At 42.7% G+C, this 9535-nt stretch overlaps 1 long non-coding RNA gene across 1 annotated transcript; it reads left to right on the top strand.

Annotated features, from left to right (window-relative positions):
• Window positions 1-1698: 1698 nt before the first annotated feature.
• Window positions 1699-3956, top strand: LOC117061396. Its single transcript, XR_004428088.1, has 3 exons — window positions 1699-1765; window positions 2496-2554; window positions 3846-3956. It is a non-coding gene; the product is annotated as an uncharacterized LOC117061396 (long non-coding RNA).
• Window positions 3957-9535: the final 5579 nt, after the last annotated feature.

Consider the following 9535-nt stretch of genomic DNA (forward strand, 5'->3'; position numbering starts at 1 on the left):
AAGGAAGAGGAAGCACTTTTTAAAAAAAAGATTCCATGCCACATTGTGACACCTCTCTCTGCTGGCTTCACAGCAAGAGTGGAAGCATTTTGTTTTCAACAGCCCCTCTGCTGGAGAAAGAGAAGAGGAGAAAAGTAGGCCTTGCAGTGTGGGGAAGACTGTCAAGGCCCAGGAGGAGCAAAGGGTACAAATCCCTAAATCTCTAGAGTTCAAATCCCCGGTCAGCCGTGCTTGCCTTTCAGATTTCCTTCCAAAGAAGAAATCAAGAAAATACCAACAACCACCCAGAAGACAGAAGAGGAAAACATCGAGATAACAGAGGACACAATTTGCTTGCTCTGGAGCCTGTTTTCAGGGGCAGTAGAAGGCCATCAGCAACCCTTTGCCCTGTGTGAGTGGAAGCACCTCAGAGTGCAACCTTTGTATTCCAGCTTACTTCCAGTGGCTTGAATCCGTGGCAATGCATCTGTGCATGTTCGCACCCCCCACCTCATATGGTCCTTCTGGGAGCATTTGTGGAACATTATTCTTAAAGTCTTTTTGAAGGAAATATCTTGTGATATCACAGAGCAGCCTCTTGGAAGACAGCCTATGACCTCTTCCATCTGACCCAGCATTCTCATTTGAGGACAGTAATAAACAAGGAAAACACGTTGTGCAATGCTATTAACACACCCCCTGCCTTTTCCTTGAACATTTCGGTTTCGTAATCAGCTCCTTTCTCACCATACTGACAAATGTCACCCTTATAGCTTATAAACTAGCTGAAAGGTTGCTAAATGGATTGGCTCATTGGCCTTGTGTGGGACAAGGCTTGTGTTATTTACTAACACAACATAATGAGTTAACAGAGGCCATTACTGCAAGAAGGGTTTCTAATATATTAGCAAACATGTTAATGCAATGGAAAATTACATTCATTTTCCTTTTTTACTTTCAGGGGGAAATATCTAGGCGGCTACCGCCAATTGTTACAAAATCAGAAATATTAGAAATCCGGGGGGGGGGGGGATTGATTTACTCTGGGAAATGGCCATGATGGTGAGTCACATACATGTATAAGATGAGGTTTCTAATCATGTCCAGCTGAACATTGCTAGATGATTCCTAGATACCTTTCTAGGCAAGACTAAAAGTTGAAAGGGGAGGAAATGTTGGGATAGGAGAGCAAACAACCACAGGAGATTGGGGGGGGGGGGTTAGTGTGGTTTGTGACTGGATACAGTTTTAAACCTCCCCATGTGTTCTTTGGGATGAAGCATATCACAAAGATTCATAGGCCTAATCAACTTCATTTTCCTTTTTTACTTTCAGGGGAAAAAATTCAGATTTCATCTGAAGGAGGAGAGGGGATTAGCAGGAGGAGATCCCAAGGGCTCTTTTGCTAGTCACCCTTTCCTGCCTTTCCCTGTAGTGATCTCCCAGCTCAACCAGGCTGGCCAGCTGCCTTCTCTTTCCCGGTCAGGAGTGGAGTGTTTTCATTCCAACTCAACCCAGATGCTCTAGGAGTCTAGAAGGTGCACTGAGCTGAGTCAGTCTAGAAATACTGATTTGCTACAAATACCTTGTACCCCACTGGTGTTTTAAGAAACATATATTCTGGCATTGGAAGAAGAGCCTCCAGCTGAAGGGGCCACATTCTGGTGTTGAAGCAAGACAAAATAATGCTTGCTTCTGCCCCTACCATTTTGTTTCTAACACCAGAGAAACACCAAAAGAAAGAGGACCCCACCATCTGGGAAAGATTATCAAAGCCAAAAAGGAGGTAAGAATAACAAATAGGGCAAATCCCTAGAGTTCAAATCCCCGCTCAGCCATTGGTTGACCTTGGGGGCCAGTCACTGCTTCTCAGCCTTACCTACCTCACAGGGTTGTTGTAGAGAATAAATGACGAGGGGGAGAACCATGTTCGCCTTCTTGGGACAGAAATGCAATAAACAAACAAACATTTCCAGAGGAAGACAGGAGCCAGTTCTCCCCTGTGCAGGCCCATGCCAGATATCTTACTGCTTCCCTACAGCAATGTTCCAAGAACAGACAAAGGCCAACAGTAGGTAAAAAAGCCTGGGGACTATTTGCAGTGGGAGTCCAGGGGGCTTAGGAATAGTAAGGCATCCACCTCCTACTTGCTGATACTACTTTGAAAATCCTTCTGTGATTTTAGGTCCGCTGGACTAATCTCCCTGCCGCATTGTGACACCTCTCTCTGCTGGCTTCACAGCAAGAATGGAAGCATTTTGTTTTCAACAGTTGAATTTATTTTAGGGACTTAACTAGGTCCCTAATAAATCTGCATCACAGAATTTATCTTTTGTAGCTTTGAATCAGGAAAACACATCTCAGGACTCAGCTACGCAGCTGCTATTATAACGTTATAAGTGTGTTATAAAATTTGGCACCAGATGGCACTGCAGAGCTCAATGGCAAATTGCATCTATATTTTTTATAATGCTTTAATAGTATGTTCATAGCGTGTTTTTTTTCTATATCTGTAGATATCTATATCTATATCTTCAGAGCGATGGAAATAAGGAAGTGTGACCCAGTGGCCAAAGTAAGTAGAATTACTTATTTGTAATTCCACTCTCTGTCTACACAATAAGTACATATAGTTCAGATCAATAGAAGTGTTGGCACCAATCCTATCCTGCTCGTACAGCAGAGCAAGAAGATAGGGTTATTCTGTTAATATCAAAATGAAAATTTATGGATGACAATCATAAACCAACACCTGTAGGTGAAGAAGCAGACCAGAATAGATGGTTATGAATTGCTGGGGAGAGTAGCTGTATGTTGAGACCCTTTTAACCTCTGGATTCAGCAAGCGTTAAAATAGACCAGGCTAGCTTCCTGATGGGCCTTGAAGGCGGAAGAGGAAGGAGCCCTGTGAGAGACAGGAAATGGATGCCCCTCTCCCTCAACTGGCTGGTAGTTAGGAGGACAAAGGCAGTGCTGAGAACAGAGCTGAGTGATGTGACCTAAAAGGGAGAAGCAGGCTGGGAACCAGAGCAAGAGAGCCAGGATTGGTTTCCGTGGGAATCCAAGGCTGCCTCCAACTGTGGAGGGAGATCATAGCCACTGTGGGAAGAAGGTATCCTATTAAGACCTGGGGGAAATACGGCCATCCAGCTGAAGGATGCTTTGCATCCTGGAGAAGAGAAAAAATATCAAATGCCAAAACACCTGGTGAGTTTTTTTTCTCTGGAAAAAAAAAACTTCTTTGCTGATAGGGGAATCTCTGGTTTATGGGTGCTATGAAAGGACAACAGATTAAATTAAATAAGGGAAGGGCTTAATGAAACAAGGAGGGATCCTTGTACATTTCTCCAAGAATCCTATTTAAGAGACTCAAACCACCTCCAAAACCTGGTATGTAAAATTTCTATTTTGTTAACTTCTTTGGGTTGGAAAAGCTGCAAGTGGGTGGTGTGTGAGTGTGGGGAATTAAGATCAACAAGGTTTCTGACTCCTTTTATTTAGTAATCACAGGATCATAAAGGTACCCCATCCAAATAGACAACTGAGAGGGATTTGCTGATAAGGGATTCTCTGGGTTAAGGGTGGTAAGAAAGGACAAATTAATAAAATAACCCCCATTGTTGTATTTCTGCTGTCAGATTCCCTCCCCAGGAGCCAAAATAACATGGCCAACCTTGCAGTCAGTGCATCTTGACTAAATGTGTTAATCAGAACTATTTTCTCAGTGTAGAACCATTACAGTTGGGAATCAGTGCACCCATTTTAACACAGGGGTGAGTTGTAAGAGTTGTAAATAGAACCCTAGCCAGCAATCATTTCCTTCTTTTCTGAAACAATTCAATTTCTTTTCTGAAACAATTCTCAAGAACCGCATCTAGAACACAAGGACCACTGGGCACCTGTGAAATGTGATGACATTAGACGACATCAGTTTAGAAAGAAGCGCGGCTCTTTTTCTTCAACTGTACTCCGTCCGAGTTCTTCTACAGGTAGGCCATGGTACTGCGCTTGGGAAGGAAAGGGGGGCAGACCTGCCTCTGTGGGGAGGGGGTGCCACAACCCACAGGGACAGTCCTCTGCTGGGCCACCCTGCCGAGCTTCTGAGGACAGTGGAACTGCCAAGAGGGCTCCCTCTGCTGATCTCAACACCTGAGAGTGTCTGTAGGGAAGGAGGCGGTTGGACAGATATTTGGGACCCGAGTCATTTCAGACTTTGAACACTAGTGTGAGCACCTTGAATTTGACCCAGAAACAAATTAGCAATGGCAACCAGGGCACCCATTTTAACACGGGGGTGAGTTGTAAGAGTTGTAAATAGAACCCTAGCCAGCAATCATTTCTTTCTTTTCTGAAACAATTCTGTATTCATTTAAAAAGAGGGGAACATGTGCCTGAGAGTCTGGCACTTTAATTTTATATTTTTGTATTAGCACAGATTTTGTATTTCCCCCATGGAAGTTCTACTTTTGACAAACAGTTTGCTTTTACTGGAAGGGATTCTCATTTCCCCTTAAATCATACAGTCCTTTGTATTCAAATGATATAATGCTGACTTTTTATGCCCTTTCCAAATAAGTGTGTGTTTGTAAGTGTACATTTGCAAACACACATCAGGAGGGAGGGGTTCCAAAATGGGTCTTTGACCCAGGCGACAGAAAGCCTTGTTTTGGCCCTGCTTTGTTATATCAGAATGCCTGTCTTCAAGTAGGTGCCAAACTCTCAGGCAGATGTTTTCCTCTTTTTAAATAATTACAGAATCATTAAAACAGGTTATATTTTATAATGTTTTAGTTTTTTCATAGCATTTTTTCTATTACTGTAGAGAAAAGAAAAATGAACGGAAGGAGAAAGATAAGCAGGCCAGTCCTGGAAGTAAGTAGAATTACCTATTTGGTCCCACATCTCCCGCCACTGTCAGAATTAGGGTGTCTTGCTAAAGGCAAGATGGTTCTTTTGAAATTTAGATTCAGAAGCAATACAAACGCAATTGGGTAAGAAGATTAAAGATTTTATTCCAAACAACAAGCAAAAACATACATTTTAAATAATTACAGAATCATTAAAACAGGTTATATTTTATAACGTTTTAGATAGTTTTTTCATAGCATATTTTTCTATTATTGTAGACTACACAAACAAACATGGAAGGCTGGAGGAGGATTTATAAACCAGCTGTGGAAGTAAGTAGAATTACCTAACTGTACAGTATAGAACGAACAATGGAAAGATGGAGAAAAAGGCCTATCGCTGACCAAATCCCCCTCCCAATCCTGGTATGTAAAATTCATATTTTGTTAACTTTCTTGGGTTGGAATAGCTGCAAGTGGGTGGTCTGTGAATGTGGGACATTAAGAGGGCTGGGAAAGGGTCAGTTTCCTCTGCCCCCCCCCCAATTTTATTGTTATGCTTTGAGAGGATCTATATTTCTAGCCAAGTTTGGCATTCTGAGGATGGAGAGTGACAGAAATTATCTTCAGTGATTTCATGTTGTCTCTTTGTCACTTGTTCCAACATTTAATTGCTCTTTTTGCCACAGACTTTATTGAAAGCATTTTTATATTCCTGCATTGTATCTCTGGAATGAGTGGCTGGAGGCTCTTCCCATCTCAGTTTGCCCTGATTACCAGTTCAAGAGCTAGGCCTGATTATATGCTGAAGCCAGACCCACATGCTGGCTTGTTCCTGTCCAGGTGTGCCCCACATTCCCATTGTCTGGGCCAAGTGTGGCACGCAGCACAAGAGAGGACAAGGTTAAATGAAGCAGACAGGTAACGGTGCTCTTTCCTTTCCTTACATTTCAGCCAGTCCTCCACCACCACCAGAAAAACCAGCACTTAGACAAGTAAAAAGGTAAAGGGACACCTGACCATTAGTAAAAATTGGGCCACAATTCTTTATAAGAGGAATAAAAGCGATTTATTCAAATCAAAAGGCGAAATTAATAGTAAATAATGTGCTAACAGAAAATATTGGAATTATAAAAGGTACAAGAGAAGAAATAAAGGGGATTTCAGTTGGTCGGAAGGACTATAAAGTAAAAGCCTTTGCAGATGAAACAAGATTTGGTGGATATGTTGCAACAACATACTGGTATAGAAGTAGTAAAGAAAGTTAAACACTTAGGAATTTGGTTAACTCAAAAGAATATAAATTCATTTCAAGATAATAATACACCAGTGTGGAATGGAATTAAGAGAGATTTGGAAGTGTGGGGATGGATGAAACTATCCCTATGGGGCAGGATTTCTGTTATCAAAACGAGCGTGCTACCAAAAATGTTGTTTTTGTTTCAGTCAATTCCGATAATGAATTGGGCGGGTATATTTAAAGATTGGCAAAAAGTAATTTCAAGATAAATCTGGCAGGGGGAGAAACCAAGAATTAAATTTAAATTACTAACAGATACCAAAGATAGAGGGGCTTCACCCTGCCAGATTTGAAATTGTATTATGTTGTTTGAAGGAATGGATGTTGTTAGAAAATACAGATCTTCTAGATTTGGAAGGATCTGACTGTAGATTTGGTTTGCACATATATTTATGGTATGACAAAAACAAAAGTTCATAAAGGATTTGGAAACCACATATTCTGAAAATCTCTATATGAGGTTTGGGATAGGTATAAAAATCTATTGGAACAAAAAACACCATGGTGGCTGTCACCTTTGGAGGCAATGAGTGTGGGGAAAATAAATATGAGCAAAAATTGGGCCACCTATAAAAATATATAATCTTGATCTTTTGCAGATACGTGGTGGGAAGCAAGATGCAATTGGGAAAACCGGTAAGTATTTGTTATCTTAATGTGCAATTTTAAAACACCCAGCTCTGTGCAGGGAAGAGCTAGACAGCTGGCTGTGTGTTTGCTGGTCACAAGCTTACACTGACCAACCCACAACCCCTGAATTAGTCCTGGGTGCAGGACTGTTGAGAAGGATGAGAAAGGGTACATTTAATGGATGAGTTTCTTGGATGAGATGAAGCAATTGCTTGTTACCCAGTGAACTGAGACACTCTGAGGCCATCAGGTTTGGCAGAGAGGTAGCCTCCAGTCTTTTCAGACTGTAGCTAATCTGGACCATTTCTCCAGCATCCCTATTTCCAGGGAATTATTGTTCTGCATTTTGTAAATTGAGATCTCCTTGGCAACAGCCCTTGCACCCAGACTAAGTTCCAGCTCCAAGGATGTAGGTGTGTGGGGTGGTCATGCAGGGAGGCAACAGCTCAACTGGCATAGAATTGTTATTGTTAAAGTTTATTTCTGCATCACCTTTCAGTTACAGTGGTACCTCTGCTTACGTATCCCTCCTGTTACATATACTTTGGGATACGTAAGCGGCAAACCCGGAAGTATATTTCCGGGTTTCGCCCCACATGTATGTGCAGAAGCGCTCTATCGGACTGTGCACATGCGCGGAAGCGATCTTCCGGGTTGCGAAAACTTCGGGGTACATCCGGAGCTCCGGAACAGATCCCGTTTGCAAGCAGAGGTAGCACTGTACTTTCCCCCCCTTTTCTCTTTTTCTGGAAGCAGAACCCTGAAAAAAAGAGGAGGTATGGGTCATCCTTTATTTAGCTGGATTTTTTCAGCCACCTACATAAGTGTCTTGTTTTCCTTTGCAGAAACCGGCTGTACCCCGACCGCAACCACCCTCCAAGCCAGGTATGTAAAATTCCTTTCTTGCCCTTCCTTTCACTGAAGTCTCAAATGGTGTCTTGGTGTGGGAACAAGGAAAGGATCTATTCTGACACTGAAGGTTAAATGAAGCAGACAGGTAACAGTGCTCTTTTCTTTCCTTACTTTTCAGCCAGCCCACCACCTGAAAAACCTCTCAGAAAAGTAAGTAAGAACAAATTCAAATGTTAGAATCATAGAGTTGGAAGGGATCCTGAGGGTCATCTGGTCCACCCTCCTGCAATGCTATCCCGTACAGGGATCAAACCTGCAACCTTATCAGCACCACACTCTGACCAACTGAGCTTCCAGTTTATGCTCTTGGGACAGTTGCAATGGTGTAACCCTCTAAGTGTCCTGATTTTCCAGGGACAGTCCCAGAATTACAGAAGCCACCCCAGCTTCTGATTTGATCCCTATTGGAGGGTGAGGGTGGAGGGTGAGGCAGCGCATGTCCCGAGTGGCGGCAGAGAGGGAGCATCCCATGGCCGTAGGAACAGGTAGTGCAGAGCGTGTAGCAGTATTTCGAGTGGGCAGCTTCCTTGACCTTTGTCTGGAGCTGCTAACACCAAGCAGAATGCGTGTTCTGGAAATGCCTCAGAACAAGATGAACGTTAAATTCGGCTATTTATTTAGGGGAACTATCAAGTGTAATTGTAGACTTTTAAAAATCCATGACTGAGCAAGGCCTCGCAAGGCCATCATTTGAAAGCCAAGGGTGGGTGACAGATGTCTAGTTTGTTTATTACATTTCCACCCCACCTTTCTGCCAAGGAGAGAAGGCAGCATAGATGGTTGCTCCATCACCACCGATTTAGGGTGGGATCCTGAATTTAATTGTTGTGTGGAATAGGGGGTTCCTGGAGGGGCAGCTTGTTCTGGTCACTCCACCTTTTGCTGTGAGGTGTCTTTAGGCAGATGAAGTCTGAGGTTTCTGCATAACCACATTCGTTTTTCTTTTTTACTTTCAGGAGAGAAAATATAAATTCCCCAAAATTGTTACATCTGGGGAAATTCTAGAAGTCAAGGGCAAACAAATCGACCTCATGTGGGAGATGACAATGAAGGTGAGTCACATACATGTAAACACATACAACAGCTTAGCAATAGTACCTTCATAGGCCTAGATTCCCTCAACTGGCCTGATCGTAAACTGGTGCTCTTTTTCTACAGGATCAACTGGAAAGAAAAAAAGAAGAGCCAGCCAAAGACTTTCTAGGTAAGGTACCATCTTGTATGAGGAAGCTGTACATTGAAGAGCCTCCATCTGAAGGGGCCACAATCTGGTGTTGAAGCAAGACAAAATAATGCTTCTCCCCCCCCCCCATTTTGTTTCCAACAGCTCCGCCACCAAAGCCCATGAAAAACAAAGAGGATCCCTCCGTGTGGGAAAGGCTATCAAAGCCAAAGAGGAGGTAAGAATAACAAAAACCTATGCACTCTTTTTTGGTGATGCAAAAGCTGCTCCCCTCCCAGCCTAGGCAAGGGCACATCCTGCACTGCGCTGGTAGCTATTCTAGAAACCTTAATATGCACTGCTACCAGCTGAATAATGTTACATTTCCTCTTTCTGTTTCCTGACTTTAAGAAAACAAATTAGCCTTCCCCTAAATAAATTTTGTAGGTGGAAGAAGATCCACCCTAACATCAAAAGAAATACTTTTGTAACATCAAAAGAAATACTTGAAGTCCAGGGGAAAAAGATAGACCTCCTCTGGGAGATGACAATGAAGGTGAGTCACATACATGTATAAGACGAGGTTTCTAATGATGTCCAGCTGAACATTGCTAGATGATTCCTAGAAACCTTTCTAGGCAAGATTAAAAGTTGGAAGGGGAGGAAATGTTGGGATAGGAGAGCAAACACCACAGGATGTTGGGG

This window comes from Lacerta agilis, chromosome 1 (assembly GCF_009819535.1).
Source record: "Lacerta agilis isolate rLacAgi1 chromosome 1, rLacAgi1.pri, whole genome shotgun sequence".
NCBI classification, from domain to species: Eukaryota; Metazoa; Chordata; class Lepidosauria; order Squamata; family Lacertidae; genus Lacerta; species Lacerta agilis.